General features: G+C 41.7%; 1 long non-coding RNA gene across 1 annotated transcript; it reads left to right on the forward strand.

Moving 5' to 3' along the window:
* The first annotated feature begins 16,886 nt into the window (after positions 1-16,886).
* On the forward strand, positions 16,887-17,606 carry LOC135111306 (uncharacterized). Its single transcript, XR_010273684.1, has 2 exons — positions 16,887-17,036; positions 17,109-17,606. It is a non-coding gene; the product is annotated as an uncharacterized LOC135111306 (long non-coding RNA).
* The last annotated feature ends 316 nt before the right edge of the window (positions 17,607-17,922 follow it).

The raw sequence follows: 17,922 nt of genomic DNA on the forward strand, positions 1-17,922 counted from the left end.
CCTCCCTCCGTTCAGCGTCATTGCCTTCACGCGCCTTTGAAATAAATAAATCTCTCTTTTTTAAGGAGGAGGAGCGTCAAGCGGATTCATGTCACCACCACTACCGCCACCGCCTTCCCCCACTACCATCACCACCACCACCACTACCAGCATGTCATCACAGGAATTCAAGCATTCTAGTGTGGTTCACTCCAAAAGAGCCAATATTAACGCTCAGAGCTTTCTTATCAATGTATAAAAAGCAGCTTGGGGATTTATGATAAGTGGAGATGGAAGGGGTATTGTCCAGTGTGTGTGTGTGTGTGTGTGTGTGTGTGTGTTTGTGCGTGTGTGTGTGTATGTGTGTGTGTGTGTGTGCGTGCGTGCAACCTCTTGATACACTTAAGGTCAACTTTTTGTTGTCATATTTACTTATTTACTGTTTCAGCTTTCTTTGATTATAGCGATGTTTTTTGTTGATTAGCAAAATAATGCGGCGCTAGACTACCAGGAACAAAGGAGGCGGGGCCAAAGAGCGAGGAACAAAGGGGGCGGGGCTAGACAATCAGGAACAAAAAGGGGAGGGGCCAGAGAACGCGGGACAAAAGGGACGGAGCTAGACAGGGTAGGACAAAAGGGGCGTGGGTAGACAACCAGGAACAAAAGAAGTGGGGAAAAAGAGCGCAGGACAAAAAGGGCGGAGCCAGAGAACGCGGGGCAAAAGGGGCAGGAGTAGACAGCACATGACAAAAGAGGCGGGGCTAGAGGGTGCGGGACAAAAGAGGCGGGGCTAGAGAACGCGGGACAAAATGGACGGGAATATAGAACGCGGGACAAAATGGGCGGGGCTAGAGAGGGCGGGACACAAGGACCGTGGCTGAAGTGCAAGCTATTCAGACAGGCAAACGGACAAGCGAAGAGATACAGACAGATAACCCCAGCAACAAATATACAGACAGACAAACAGAAACATGTCATAATACAAATGTACACAGATTCATATTTCAGACACACACACGCAGCTATACATATTCGACATTCAAACAAAATCCTATCGAAAAATGGAGAGACATGTAGGTGAGATCTGCGGCTCAGTGATGGTCGGCGTACGGTGACTTACCGAAGAGATACACAAGCCAAGCCTCTCGAACCAACATTGCGTCTTTAAGTTCGTCTATCGATTAAATAAAAAGGAAACTGTTCAAACAAGTGCTAGTGAAAGGCAAGAGAGGGTGATAGCAACAGCCGCCCCTTATATTGGTAAAAAATACCTTCTGTACATGTCGAGTTGCGTTTTATATGAACGGTGTCTAGGCTTTAGAGACAACATTGCGTTTTGAAGTGTTCCGGGCGGCAAAATGAGCGGGAAAATGTGGTAATGAGCAGTAATAATAGAAGAAAGAAAGCTCATGGCGCCAAAATCATGTAATTTAGCACTCGTTCGTTTAAGTATGAGAGTCTTAGTCGTTCTGCGAATTGCGACTTAATGGAAAATACGAGTAAGTGAAATGAGCAAACGAAGTGTGTGTCTTGGAAGTGCTTGTTTCGCTAACGGGATTGGGAACTTATCGCTGTGAGTTACTTTTGGGTTTTCTTCTCTAATGTACTTGTAATTGATGAGATAAAAGTGTTGTGATGCGGTCCGCTTATGATAGAACGGGCAAGTCAACAGAGTAAGTACGTATAATGTATACTTTTTTTTCTTATTTTTGTTAATTGGTATAGGTGTTGCTCGAGTCCAGCCCTGCACAGTTCAGTCTCCGTCAAATCAGTGGTCAGTGCATGACTTGCCTTTACAAAGCCTCCCACGGTTTTGTTGGTAAATTGTTGATGCTGCCGCGACTCTTGATGTTTGTCGATGCACACACAGGCGTCCATCCAGCGCCCCACGTCTCTGTTGCAGCACAGTCCGGTGCAAGCAACACCCACATACACACGTGGCTTTTATTCGCACACTGCAGGGTTTCTGTAAATGGTCGTGAAACACTAAACCAACAAAAGTTTAGCAGAACTGACCGTTTCAGGGAGATGTAAAGCTTACATTGAAATAAAACGAGACATATTCACGAAGCCATCCCCACAGTGTGCCATGTAGTCCTCAAATTTCTGTAAAAACCGCGGCACAGGATGGTCTGTTAGTACACCTACAGTGCTAATCCCTGTGAACTGTATAATAACGCAACATCATAAAATACACAACACATGCACGTGCAAATCGGGTCGTAATACCTGTCGGGCAATTACTTCAAAGTACTGTGGTATTTACGTACTGTTATGACCCCATTGCATGTAAATTGAATTAGGAACGCTTTTTAACGGATTTAATAAATATGATTGATAATTCTCATAATGCTGAGTAACATAACACAAATATGATTTAAATATTTTTATACAACCATTCTGTTCACTGCATAACAGAGATGTCAATTATTGTTTTTATAAGTATATTACCACAATTCTCAAACAAATGTGATTCATAAGGCCATTAATATTGACAATCACAGTAAGATATTATTGCGATATTTTTCAAACAAACATTATCAAATCCACACTGAGATAGCAATACTCCTTTTAGCTACAAGATCCTAACTTTTCTTTCTCTAACGTGATATTACAAACAACTGCGCAAAAGCCAACAAGTCTGATGCTCTTTGTTCTTCCTTTGTGTAAATACAGTCAAAGTAAAGTCAAGGACAAGTAGAATCTCCGCACTGCTTCATCAATGACTCCTCCACCTTCCTACGCAGAAACTCAGTGACGTAGTGGGCATGTATCTCATGGTTCACGGTGGGTCGCATCTAAATAGTGATGGAGGGATGCCTTGACTCTGCCTAGCGCCGCTCATATCTCATACAGAGTACGTATAGTTACCCAGCATCCTTAGCGTCGAGAGGTTAAGAGGCGCTGCTCAGGCCACGTCCAAACACCGCTGACTTAGCTGCAGTGTTGCTCCTTTTTTGTCAAAATAGATACAACGTAGAAAGTTTGGAAGGGAATCTCCAGCTTGTCAAGAATTTTTGTAAGAGGAAACAGAAAGGAGGAGAATGATGAAGACGAGGAAGCGAAGAACGATGAGAAGGGAGCGGGGGAGAAGGAGGAGGAGGAGGAGGAGGAGGAGGAGAAGTGGTTGAGAAGGAAGAGGAGGAACACTTTACAGTTTCCCACTCTTCACTACTGAAATACCACATTCTTCTTCTTAACCCCTTTCTTGCCCCCCTCATGTCCCTCACTTCATTGATACTTTACCTTCCACCAGCACCTTAGTTCCTCCCACACCACCACCACCACCACCACCACCACCACCAACCCACCACCACCACCACCACCGTCCTTCATTTTAGTCCCTTCCCTCCCTTCCACCGTCATCCCACGCTTCAGCCCCTTGCCGCATGAATGATGTCTTCTTTAGCAGCCATCATGAAGAGGGATTTTTTCGACGAGTTTGTAATTAATGCCTCCTGACCATTATCGACCATGGTGTCTTGGCATTTGAGGGATTAAAGGAGGAGTAACTGAAAGGGAAGGAGTGAAAGGAGTGAAAAAATAGCATAGAAAAGGTGAAAGATGAGGGAAACAAAGAAGGGTGAAAGCGTTCCAGGAATAGGAAGGATAGAAGAGACGGCATATAGGAAATGAAGAAGGAAGGGAAGGGGAAACAACACAGAGGACTGGGAAAGGGTGAAAAACAACATAAAAAGGTGAAACATGAAAGAAGAGATGAAAGCTTTCCAGGAAGAGAAAGGAAACGAGAGGAAGAAAAGGAAGAAGGAAAGGAGGAACAACAGAAGGGGTTTGTGGAAAGATGAAGGAAAATTGCGTCAAGGAGGGAAAAAAATGAGGAAACGCGGCCCAGAGGAGGAAAAGGAGAAGGAGGAAGAGGAAAATAAATCAAGTCAGCGCTCTCTTTGCCACCACAAGGGCAACAGCTGGAAAACGAAAGTGAGATAAACACGCGATATTTGTTATGAGGAAAAGTTCTGGAAGTGTTTTTACGACAGGAAGATTAAAAGAAAAAAATAGATGGAAAATTTCAGGATTAAAAAACATTTGGTGCGAGGAATTATTTTGACGAGTCTTAACAGCTTAAAAAAATAAAATAAATAAATAGATAAAAATAAAAGGAAGACTGATGCTAAACTGCACTAAGCCTATAGCAAACCATGAAAAGGAACTAAGTTACTAGACACAGGGAACGCTCTTGAGGAATCTTGACCTCCAACTTGAAATAAACGACGTGATCACTGAAGATACGTCATGTTTACTGTGAACACGCCTAAAAAAATAAGATGGTGTTATAATTCAAATTCTCATTATTCTTTGCCTGTTGAATTCATAACCACCTCTAGTCTGCATGAAAACAAACTCCATACTGATAACTCGTTTCAACACACTCCTTCCTCTGCTAGTTTGTTTTGGATAAGCAACGATACGATTCAGTTGTAACAAAAAAATACAATTAAGTGCTGCTTCACCTACCTGTGATAATATGCCCTTTATTTACGTATCTTCTTCCAGCGCATAAAAGAAGAAGAGAAGAGAAGGACGAATGAACGGAGTCACGAAGGTAAGCCCTTTATTTATTACAATTTATTATTTATTATGTATCTTCATCTTCCAGCGAATAGAACTTATTAGCGTAGAGAAAAGGAGGACGAATGAACGGAGACGCGGAGGTAGGAGGGGGAGGAGACAGGGGATAGGAAGGAGTCTATAAAACGTTTTAAAAATCCGCTAAATTGTCGCTTCTCTGTAGAAATCCAGCAGGAGTATTTGAGCTTTTTTATCTTGTGTACCTACCGTTCATCACGCAGCATTTGTCTATAAGATCGTAAAGACGTGTTTCTCTCTCTCTCTCTCTCTCTCTCTCTCTCTCTCTCTCTCTCTCTCTCTCTCTCTCTCTCTCTCTCTCTCTCTCTCTCTCTCTCTCTCTGTCATCCATGTCATGTTCTCCCTGTACTTGTTTCAGAACATCATGGCAGCTCCTGTCTCTTGAACACAAGTCCAGCCCTGTATCCATTAAAGCCCCTACAAGCAATAAATAAGGGGGAGGAGGAGGAGGAGGAGGAGGAGGAGGAGGAGGAGGAGGAACAGCAGCAGGTCTTAGAGAGAGAGAGAGAGAGAGAGAGAGAGAGAGAGAGAGAGAGAGAGAGAGAGAGAGAGAGAGAGAGAGAGAGAGAGAGAGAGGCAGGCAAAAAGTTAGTGGGATAATCTCGTAATAGCAGAAAGAGTTGAATTGCTGGACGAAAACACTTGACGAAAAAGCATTCTGCAATCAGAGGAAATGAATGGACAGCAAGGGGAGGGAAGGCGAGGCGAGCTTCCCTCCATTATGTTCCCCACACATACACAAACAGGCCGATTACCGCAGCTTAAACGTAATGATTAAAAAAAAAAAAAACCGGGGAATTGGAGCCACCTGACGTAGTGTCTAATTTTCCAAGTGAAGTAATACGCTGGTTCTATGTATTTCCGTATTTTAGAGACCTGCAACTAAAGACCATGAGGGTTATCGTATATGTTCTTGTATTTTATGACACAAATGGATATACATCAGGGTAAGGAAGAATCCGAGTGGATGACTAAGAGAGTATAAAGGAAGAGCTCATACGGGAAACTGTAAGAGCGGGAAGCGAGAGCATGTGAGACTGAAAGCTTACGTATATAATTCAGTGCATGTTTAGTCCGTCTCTGATTTTCAAATCCATGATGTTTCAAATTCATGAGGTTCTGCAGTCAAAGTCAAAAGCCGGAAGATACCACGTTCATTTCCTGTGTTAAGAGCTTTCCCTCAGTCTCAAGTCCCCTGATCTGCTAAGTTTCCAGCAATTATCAGGTTTGGTATGGAGGCAATCAGATGCTAGAGCTTGGTATTGAGGGGAAACATAGAACACAGTGGCCTTGAGTGCAGAGAGTTACTAGTCTTCTGACAGCGATTGTATCTTATGTCCAAGACTAATATATTTGTGTAGTCTGTTCGATTTTGAGTTACACGTTGCCAGTAAGTACCGATGGTGTGATTGGCTCTACTGACGGCGACGAGGCAGCAGGAACGCCTGAAGCTTTACAGGTTGTGCTCACTATGGGCTATGGAAGAGGGAGAAGATTATGACAAAGCTTGAATGTCACTGGTACAAAGTTTGTTCAGTCTAATCTGTGAAACTACAAGGACAGGAATTCCCATTGTTCCTTGCTCTCTAAAGATGGCCTCGCTTATGCTGTTAGCAACGCTCAACTGTCCGCCAGGAAAGAGTGAACCAGTAAACAATGGATAGTGCAAACACACCTTGATGGATCCGTGAGTCGTCATTTGGTGGCGTGATATGAGATGAATGATTCCACCTGCCTGTCTCTCAGAAAGCCAGAAATAACAGTGAGTGTCTTGATTAGGCATTGCGAACTCTGCTTCTAGGAAACTTAAAGAATGTATAACATCAACTATATTGATGTGTAAGTACTTGTACGCGTGTGTGTGTATGTGCGAAGTTGGCTTTTGTCCCCGTCGTCAAGCCATGTCATCTCTTGTGTAAATATAAAAACAGTTTAATTAGATAACAAAAAGTACACACAGGGGAGCCGTTAGGTCGCCGGCTTCCCTCACCCTCGCGTCCTCATTCAGTCTCCCCCACTCATCCAGGCCTCATTACCGTGTTCCTAGCTAATTAGTTTTGTGCTGAAGATCAGGGAATTCTTCTTCTTCAGTAGCTGCCTCTGGCCGTCAAGTGGGCACTGATGGGGATAATCACATTTCACGTTTCCCAAAATGAACGCACCTATGTCTCCAGGCTCCCTCCCACCATTCCAACACAGCTCCTCCACGCCTCACCGAACAGGCGGGTACTCATGCCGCGCCTCGCTCAAGAATGAATTAGTCTTCAGTTTTCTTCTCTTATAGAAAAAGTCCATATGTTGTGAACTAAATTTATCATCCATAATAATTTTTTTCTGCCATCTGATGTACAAGTCGCTTATCTTGGTTGATTAACTAAACTGAATTCTACGTGACACCACCAGAACCAGAATAATGTTGGTAAAGTAGCGTCCGTTTGCTGGATGAGCAAAGGGACAAAATTCCTTTTCCTAATCTGTCTCGACGGGACCCGGAGCCCGGGCTGTCCGAGGAGAGGCAGAGGCGGAGCGGCTCGTTAACGGGATAAAAACACTCTTCCCCTCTTGGAAAACAAGGTAGCCTGAGCTTTCCCTAGGGGCGCCCCAAGACCGAGGCGGAGAGGGTCGCTTTAAATCAAGGTACGCGGCACAATACTTTCAGCATAATAAACTTACTTCACTACGTTTACCTTTTGTTTTAGTTTAAAGTGAATTTTACGTTTTTGTTTTATTCATTAGATATTCATGTATTCATTGCATACCGGTCATTTATTTTCATGGAGTTGTTTTCCGTCACCCTTCACCTGTGCGGCAGGGCGAAACACACCTGCCGCCACCTGCTTCTTTTACCTGTACAGCAAGCAGGTGAATGTTTATATGTCTGCTGAGTGACTTGGATTTTAATTATTTTCTCCCATTTTCTTTTCACCACCACCACCACCACCACCACCGTCCTCCCCATCACCTTCATTTTCATCTTCACGTTCATCATGAGTGTGCTTGTTTACAGGAGTACCTTGGTCGTTCCTCACACCACTTTCAACTGTTTGGATTGAAGGCCTCGCTTCTCAGTGGCCACGTTAGAATTCCATAATAAATTGTCCCTCTGACTCTCTTTTTTGTCTCTTTCATGAGGGGAGAAACAGAGAGAGAGAGAGAGAGAGAGAGAGAGAGAGAGAGAGAGAGAGAGAGAGAGAGAGAGAGAGAGAGAATTACCTATGACCTTCTTCTCCCATCCGTTTGAAATTTCTATTTGCTTTTCTCTCCTTCCTTCTTTTTTTCCATTCTTTTTATCTTCTGAATTCTTATTACGTCCACTTTCACAGTTTTCTTCTTTCTACTATTTTTTTTTCGCTCATATTTTACACTTCCTCAATTTCCCTTTCTTTACCCTATTGGTTTATTTCTTTCCTTCTCTCTCTCTCTCTCTCTCTCTCTCTCTCTCTCTCTCTCTCTCTCTCTCTCTCTCTCTCTCTCTCTCTCTCTCTCTCTCTCTCTCTCTCTCTCTCTTTCCTTACGTTTATTGTTACCTGCTTGCTCTCCCTCTTTGCTCTCCCTCTTTGCTCTATTCCTTTCTCTCTTTTACCTCTCTCTTTCTCCCTCATTTATGTACAACTTTTAATACCTCAGAAAGAAAGAATGACCACCAGCAGATCATTTTGTCCCTCAGGAGGTGTTTGTGATAAGCTAAACTACACCGACTAAAATAAAAACTTCTGGATGTAGTTGCGTAGTAAGGAAACAGAAGGAAATTACTCACACACCCACAGGCAAACACACAGACAAACACACACACAGACAAACACGCACCGTCCCTTGCTCAATTCTTGTTCCTGATCGACTCAAACGACCCCTGACACACACACACACACACACACACACACACACACACACACACACACACACACACACACACACACACACACGTCCAGGGTACACTCGAGAGAAGCCAATCATACCCAAGGACAGAAGAGCCAGGCCAGCAGATTCCCAGCAGCATCTCAAGGGGACTAATGATGCCAGACCAGACCACAAGATCAGGTGCCAAGACACTTCAAAGTGCAATGGGTCAAATAATTGTCTGTCAACAAATAACCTACGGAAAAATACGCGTAAAAATGCATTCTGCTCTTTCTTATTTTATGGGGAATACATTTTGCTGCAGTGTTGGTACGTACGTAACAAAGTATTTCGCGTGGCAGTCTTGCTGTATTTTGCATTGATTGTTGAAGGAATGACGTGAAAGGTGGTTAATTCAGAAACTACGTGAATATTTAAAAAACTATAGATGAAAGTTCTCTCTCCTCTCTCTCTCTCTCTCTCTCTCTCTCTCTCTCTCTCTCTCTCTCTCTCTCTCTCTCTCTCTCTCTCTCTCTCTCTCTCTCTCCGATACAGGCAATTCAGAAGCACCAAACATAGATGGATGTGATGTGCATATGCCAGAGGGTCGCTGTTTGTCACCCCGGGTCTTGGAGGCTATGAAGGCTTGGTAATTTACACACAAGGGGTCCCTTCAGCACTCCCCTGTAACCTTGATCAATGTTCCGTGTCGGGTTGCTCCGTGGGTCTCTGGTAGCGATCCGTCAGGCGGGCAGCCAGCATAAACCGGCGCCGAGGCCTTTAGATCTCTCTCTCCCCGCCTTGGTGCATTCTGGCATTTGCTCTTCATTTCGTGCCTTGTCTTGCTTGTTTGGTCTTCTTGGTCTTGTCGTCGTCGTTTTCGTCATCAGACCATCGCGTTCTAGTCCTCCTCCTCCTCCTCCTCCTCCTCCTCCTCCTCCTTCTCCTTCTCACCTGTGCTATCTTATCTCTTTATCAAGTACAGAGTAGTTAATCATAATTAGTTCCCAAGCAGGCCTAAAATGAACTGAAGCTTTTGTATGTTGGTGTTTGGTCATCCAATGTAATCCTCCTCCTCCTCCTCCTCCTCCTCCTCCTCCCAAACAGCCTTGCAAGGACCTAAAGGTCTGTTGCTGTTTGGCTATCCATTGTAATCCTCCGTAATTCTCTCCTCCTCCTCCTCCTCCTCCTCCTCCTCCTCCTCCTCCTCCTCCTCAGCCCCCTTCTCCTCCTGTTCCTCCTGCTCGCCTCTCCGTCCTACCCTCAAAGCAGCAATGAATATTTGTGGAACAAAGCGGTCCTTCCAAGCAGCTTCGTCATTAGGGTGCCGACCTCTTGTTTCCTGCCATTTGGGTTTGTTTACCATATATATGTTCCTGTATAGCCTTCCTTGCTTTCTCTTTAGCTCTCCCTTTTCTTTTAGGAATGGTAATCGTGGCACAGGCCTCATGACTCGCTTCTTGCTCATACCGCCCCTCAGTTCTCCTGCGTGTCCTTGACGTGGAAAGACGTCACGTAAAGAGATTTTTGTGTTCAAAATAAATAGGGTGTTAGGAAAAGACGGTGTGAATGTTGAGTCCACCCAATGCGTCAGGCTTGTTGAAGCAGCTTTTCAGACCTGCAGCCACTCAAGAAGATTTTCAGTTATTTTCGTATGTCGAATATTACATTCGAAAAATTGTGAGCGAAATGAAAAAGTTAATGCCAAAGTGACAATACAGTTATGAAATCATGTTCCTCTTACTGGAGCTGTTACTTTGATTGTCAGGTATATATATATATATATATATATATATATATATATATATATATATATATATATATATATATATATATATATATATATATATATATATATATATATATATATATATATATATATATATATATATATATATATATATATACATATATATATACATATATATATATATATATATATATATATATATATATATATATATATATATATATATATATATATATATATATATATATATATATATATATATATATATATATATATATATATATATATATTATTTATTTATTTATTTATTTATTTATAAATGCCTTCTGTCATAAAATGTGAGAAAATGGATAAAAGATTGGAAAAAGAATAACTGCACCATGTCAAACTGCCAGACTGCTGCCACACCGCGCGGAAAAAAATAAAAAAAATAAAAAAAATCGTGTCTCAAGTGACCTGTGGACTCTTGCAGTTTTCTATGGTGCTTGGTGACAGAGGGAAATGTATGAGGAGGATGAATCTCTTCCGGACGAAAATCTGACAACATGGGGACCTGAACAGCCGCATCAAACTTGACTGATTTCTATTCTGTACGGTCTTTCCAAGCTAAAAGATAAATATACATAAGAACATAAGAAATAAGGGAAGCTGCAAGAAGCCACCAAGCTTACACGTGACAGTCCCTGTATGAAATATTCTTAATAAATGAATGCTGGTATGAAGGGAGCCTAATAAGAAGTACTGGACGTAAATCTTTTCATCCAGAACGCATCAGAACTCTCTTCACGTCTTGTAAAGATTTCGGGACGTGTCTTCCTAACTGATTTTTCCTCCAGCCATCAGTGTGTCAGGGTGGAATGCCTGGTGGGAGGGAGTTTGCTTTTTTGCTGGTACTAAAAGACACCGTGGAATGCTAAAACAGATAACCTCATTACGAGCCAGAGGGGCTTTTCTTACCTGCTAGTCCCTTGTCTAATTTTTCTTTCTTTTTTCTTTTCCTCCTCCTCCTTCATCACCACTACCACCACCACCACCACCAGATTACAACTCACGGCTTCCAGTTAGGGTCAGACAGTTGCAAATGGTTTCGTTGACGACAAATGATCGACTGTTTATCATTTTGCAGTGATGAGAGACGCCAGCATGGGAGGGATCGGGGAGGGACTTAGGAAATTTGTAAAGGGAGGAAATTTTTCTTTTTCAGGAGGGCAAGTATGAGAGAAAAGAAGGAAAGGAAGGGAAAGGAAGCGAGTAAGTTTCACTGAAGAGTGAAGAAAATCTTTTCACGGCCTGACGTGTGAGAGTTTTCTCATCTTTTTATGAGTGGCTTGAAGGAAAAACTTACTCGTTGTGTGGGTGTTGGTGTATTGCACACACGCGCTGGTGTAGGTGTTGCCTACGTGCCCAACACACTGTTGTCGTATATGTATATGGTGAGATGATTCAGGAAAATCGAAAGGTGATATACATACAATGCTGTCACGATACATCTAAGGCAGCGTTCTTGCAAAGAGGAAAGATAGATGGAAAGAAAGATTTCACCAACGCATTTGAAGAAATTGGAAATGATTTCATTTTTGCCTTGGGTACCAATAATGTTTGTACTTTTTAGAAGATCCTAACATACACGTCCTTCCGGAAATACCATGAAGTAAAAGTTAAGATTTCAGTAAACTTGCAATAATGGAATCTCTCTTCCCTTCTCTCCGTTATCTCTTCCCCCTCCCTTCCTCCCAATAACCTCATCCTTCTCCCTCCCCATTCCCCCTTCTTCGCTCGCCGTGCACAGATTTTTCGTGTTTGCAAGGAAAATTAGAAGGTAAGTAAGGTGGTAAAGAGGGAGAAAACTGGAGAGAAGGGAGGGGGGAAGGCAGGAGGGAATGAGGATGTGGAGGAGATAAGTTGAGGCTGTCTTGTGTGAAGTTTTGTTGTACGAGTTTAGGGAAGGAAACGAGGACGAGACACACACACACGCATACACACGCAAAGAGATAGAGTAGTAGTAGTAGTAGTAGTGGTAGTAATAGTAGTAGTAGAAGTAGTAGGAGTAGTGTAGCAATAGTAGTAGTAGTAGTAGTAGAAGTAGTAGTAAAAGATCGTCTAGTTTATTTGTCACTCACTCGATGATAACAGTCTAAAGGAAGGAAGCCCCATTTAAGTATATCACGTGTCCGAAACAGCGCCCTTGACCTTCCGTTTGTGATACGTGACAAGGGCGACATGAAGGTGAGAGATAAGAGGGTCGCTCTGAAATACTCCCAAGATTTTTTGGGGCGATCCTTGAAACATTCAGTGTCCCGAGGATGTCTGATCACTTGTTTCTTCTGCACTTCTACGTCACGCTACTAAAATAGAGACTGAAATATGTTCCTCACACCTTATAAAAATAAATAAATAAGCTTTGAAACCAATTTTATAGCAGTCTTCGATCATGCAGTTTTTCTCTTTCACGCACCATAGAACAACTCATTGCTAAAAAACATTAAGGTTATTGAGGCGAGTTTATGCCTGTAATCGAGCTAATTACCTTTTTGTCACGGCTGATTACCTTTGACATACTGAATCTGGATTCACTCGTATTAGGTTTCAGCAGTAATGTGACAACAGCAGATGATCTAACGCCTTTGCCAAATTGTTATTTACTTTTTTTTATGACGACAAAATATATTATCAGAACACCTGTCTTGCTATTTTTATTTGAAAGAAGGTAGTTTTATGACGTTCAGAGGATCACTTGCATCAGTCATGTCACATCAAAGTTTTAATGTCAAAGAATTAATTATTGAAAACGTAATTTTTCATGATTGTTCTTATGTAACATTCAACAAACATTACTTTCTTTTTCTTACTGATATTTCCACCGGATATTTTGTAGATTATTTTAGACATTAATCTCTTTATCATAAATATTTTTATTTGTTATGCTGTTCACGCTTGTGTGCTCTCACCAGTAAACTACCTGTCACTGCAGACAGATCAGCTTATAAATATCTTGTCAAAAGTCGAAGGTCCGTCTGTCTTTTATATGTTGCGGATGAAAGTGGCCCAAACGATGCTGAATGCAAGAGTGTTAATGTAATAAATTGTGTATTTCATCTCCCACATGTTTGACCTGTTTATCGTCAGCTCAAGAAGAAAAAGCCATTATTCTGTATATATTTTCCGAAATGTGCAACTCCCTTTGTGCTTCAACACATATGCAACAACAGGGGAGTTTTTTCCCTTCCCCTTCGTTAGTTTTTAGAAAGGAGGGCGGGACTTTTCGTCAGCGGGGTGAGGAGCACTGTCCTCATATTTGCCATGCTGGAAGCACAACATGAACGTAACGAGTCTTAACATTTTCAGCTCCACCGGGCGTTTCTGTGTTGCCGCCCACGAGAGGTGACTGCTGGTTCCTGCGCTGTGGCAGGCATTAATCCCTGTGGCGGGTCTTTGGCAAGTCGAAAAATATGTGGCATTATTGTACTATATTTTCCTCTTCTGCAGAATATTGCCTTAGAAGGTTTAATAATGTTATGAATTTAAGAGAAGCCTTGTAGAAATATGATTAATTTTTGCAGTGGATTAGGAAATTACTTCCAAACCGACCTCGAAAGTTATACTAATTATAGTTTTGCTGACTACACACAGGACAGAAACCATGCCGTCAAAATTCACCGCTCCCGTGTGTTACTATGTTCTGCTGACCTGTCTTTTAGTTTCTGTAGACACTAATAGGAACAAGGTGGACAAAAGAAAAGCATACTTTTCCTCTCCTCAGGAAGTGCTGAAAAACGTGATGAAAAATGTTGTCGCTCTAATCTGTTTGTTTTGTGGCGGGAAGAGGACCGCGTGCTATTGAAACAGACAGACAGACAGACAGACAGACAGACAGACAGACAGACAGACAGACAGACACACACACACACACACACACACACACACACACACACACACACACACACACACACACACACACACACACCCACACACACACACACACACACACACACACTGACTGACTGATTTATTGACTAACTGACTTACTCCGTGACGCAGAAAAATGCACTGGCAGCTGAAAAGTGCATTTTCGGAAAAAAGACTGACCACAAATAGATTACGGCAGAAATTGTATTTGTTCCCACTTCTCTGCAATTGCAACCTTGCCAAATGTAGCACCGCTGTTATAGTTCACCAGCAAAGAGATTACAAGCATCTCCCAGGAAATTTATGATACCGAAGGAGGTTGCAAAAAAACATTCAGGTGTTCTCAAACAGAGTGGCAGATGAATGGAAAGGATTCATTAATCAGATTGTTAGTGCCGAGTCATTAAGGAGCTTTGAAAGATTAAACAAATTTATGGATGGGGATTGGGTGGAAATATACAAGTTTATTTCGTACAGGGACTGCCATGTGTAGGCCTTGATGGCTTCTTGTAGCTCCCCTTATTTTTTTATGTTCTTAGTGCGAGCCCTAAAGTAGAGTGAAGGGCAGGAGAGGTGACTAATCTGCACTAACGTGTACAATATAGGGAGCGAATTTTTATGTAACTCAGATCGAATTGAGCGGAAGTTGCATTATCCAATTGTGGATACTGGACGGTGCAGCTCACCTCCCATTACACACTCCCTCCGGCAGAAGGTCGAGGCAGGGTGTTGTATAATGTTAGACAACGTGTGCTGTCCCCTTAGTTCCTATATAAACGCACACGCTACAGCAATATTGACTGTAGGAGAAAATAAATGTGGCAGTTACTGTGTGTGTGTGTGTGTGTGTGTGTGTGTGTGTGTGTGTGTGTGTGTGTGTGTGTGTGTGGTATACAGTATTTTGATGATAACTTTTGAGAGATGCAGAATTGTTAAGATCTTGTTCTATTTGTATATTATCAAGACTGATCGACTGTTACGGGATGGTTGTTATTATTTTTATCAGTAGATTTTGTCTATTTAGAACAAGAATTTAGGAAGAAAGTAAGAAAATAAAGGAAGTTGCAAGAAGCCATCAGACATACTCGTAGCAGTCCTTGTATGAAACGAGCTGCTTATCTCCACTTATCCTTCCCATTAACAAATTTGTCTAATCTTTTCAAGCTCCGTAATAAGAAACTAAGGGAACATAAGAAAATAAAGATTAGCAATAAGAAAATTAAGCAGATAGACATTCAGACAAACAGACAGACAGACAGATCGACAGATAAACAGAGGATTCAGTAATATATATATATATATATATATATATATATATATATATATATATATATATATATATATATATATATATATATATATATATATATATGTGATATACAAGAAAATCCTGCACAGTTCATGCAAAACCTTTCTCATTGATCCATGCTCCAGTAGCTTTCACAATTTATCTCTATCACTGGCTTTATTAAACATCCCCTTTGTGAAGCACCGCAGTCATCTCCGCTTTCACTTGTTATACAGTTAGATATTTCCCGCAAATACTGCGTGGCTTCCATGAAAAAAAGAAAAAAAAGTGGAACAAAGAAAATCCGATCGCTGAATAAAACAAATGACTAATTTGAAATACCCAGTGCGAAATGTTGCTTGTCGAAATATACCCGTATTTCGCTTGATGTTTTTATTTATTTATTTTATTTTTTTTTTTTATCTAAATGTTTCAGTATTCATGGACAGTTCCCCAAAGTAGTGGTGTCATATTCGATTCAAACAACAACAACAACAACATAACCAAATCAGTAGAGAAATCCGTATTTAGCCACTGCTTCCCTTTCGTTCCTTGTCTTTGGATTGCTCTGAGCATCAAACAGCTCATTAGCTAACTATAATAACTTCTGTTCCGCTCAAAGATATAAAAGTTACCACGTAGACTGTGACTTCCTTTGTGGCAACTTTATACTTCTGATATCGGAGTATTGAAAAAAACAAAATCGTCCCAAGAATGATCACTTTCATATTCTGTCCTTACCACATTCGATAATGATGTGTTACAATTATCGATGCAGTCTTTGGTGATTACTCCCCTTTCTCTCTTCAGACTGCCATCCTACCCAGCCTTCACTCTCGGCAAGCCCCTCGCCACGCCGCCCTCTCCTGTGATAGCGGCACGCGGCCGGAGGAGCCTGGCCGCTTTGATCCCCGCCTAGCAACTCTGGGCAGGAAAACAACGTCGAGGCAAGCATTATTGAAATTTCCCCTAACGTGAGCGAACCTTTGAGAGGGAAAAAGCTGATTATGGTAAGGACGCGCTCCACAATATTTTTTGTTACATTGCTTCGGCAACACGCTACACTCTTCAAAGCAGTGGGAGGTGTAGCCGTAATGGGATTAGTAAGGTGATATTGAAAATTCAGTTTGTGCTTCTCTGCTAAACATGACGTAATTTTTTGCTACTGTTTCTTTTTTTATTAGGGTTTCGGTGATGTGGTTCCTTCAAAGAAATGACAAATGAGGGTCCAGGGGAATAAATGAGGTATTATCGAGGATCAAACTTGGATTTCCCTGAAAGATACGCCCCAAGTTATCGTTTATTTAATCAGAATATGCTGGTGCACAAATTTTGCACTGCTGTAATCAAAGTCTCCATGTTTTGTTTATTAATATATATATATATATATATATATATATATATATATATATATATATATATATATATATATATATATATATATATATATATATATATATATATATATATATATATATATATATATATATATATATGTAAGAAGTTGAAGTGGGCGCGCCTGCGAGAGGCTCACAGACTAGTCAGCGAGTCCCGCCAAAACGAGTCTTAAGGCCCTGAAGGTTTGTTGTTGTGGCGATTTTGGCGGGAGAGGCGAGCGAGAGAGAGACAGGGTGCAGAGTAGTGGTGGATTTGCCATTTGATTTGCAGGTATGTTATTGGGATTTGATGTATTCTTTCATGGTGAAACAGTGTACATTGGGGGACATTATTGGGAGATAGGGTGGTGATTTGTACGCTTGGTTGGCAGGAGTTTGGTCTTGGCAGTGTGCTGTGGGACGTCAGTGAGGTGGCACCGTAGCAGATACTGTGAACTAGGAGGCTGCAGTGAGGAACTTGCTGTCCCTGGCTGCTATGGTGTTAGTACCGCCGTGCATGGAGGAAGAGCTGCAGTACTTCAGGGTAGTGGTAGTGGCGTACCTTCAGCGCGTTGGGTCGGTGTGCGGTTGGGCCTATAGGGTGTGAGGGTCCTGGGGGTACTGGTTAGGGTGGGACTGTCAGTGGCATATAACATTTCTTGTGTTGGTGCGTGAAGTGTTTATTTCTCCTGTTTATTTGTATGTGGATTTACCCATTTTCTCATGGGATCAGGTATTTTGGAGTGCCAGCAGTGTGGCCTCTAAGAGTGTTAAGCACTCATATTTTATTTGTGTTTTCTTTATTATGTACTCATTTGTGTTTTCTTTATTATGTATTCAACCATTAAATTTTTAAATTGTGGCCCAGGTTTCTGTGAACCTAAGCAGGAGGTTTAAATTAATCAGTGGGTTCTTGTGGTGAGTGCTTGGTGAGCCTAATTAAGGTAGGTTAACTGTGCCCTAGTTTTGGTAAATAACCACAAGGAAATAAGTAACAACATAATGCAGCCTGCGCCTTTAAAGTCCTGCAACAAGGCAGCAGCAGAGGGTGATGCATTAGTGGATATTTTAAGAGACGCAGGAATGGCGTTTCATGGCAGATTAACTTGTTTTTAATGCATACACGAGGGGAGACTCTGAATTTTTGAGCGTTGCAATATTAATACTGCTAGAAAAGA

Source organism: Scylla paramamosain, chromosome 21, assembly GCF_035594125.1.
Source record: "Scylla paramamosain isolate STU-SP2022 chromosome 21, ASM3559412v1, whole genome shotgun sequence".
NCBI lineage: Eukaryota > Metazoa > Arthropoda > Malacostraca > Decapoda > Portunidae > Scylla > Scylla paramamosain.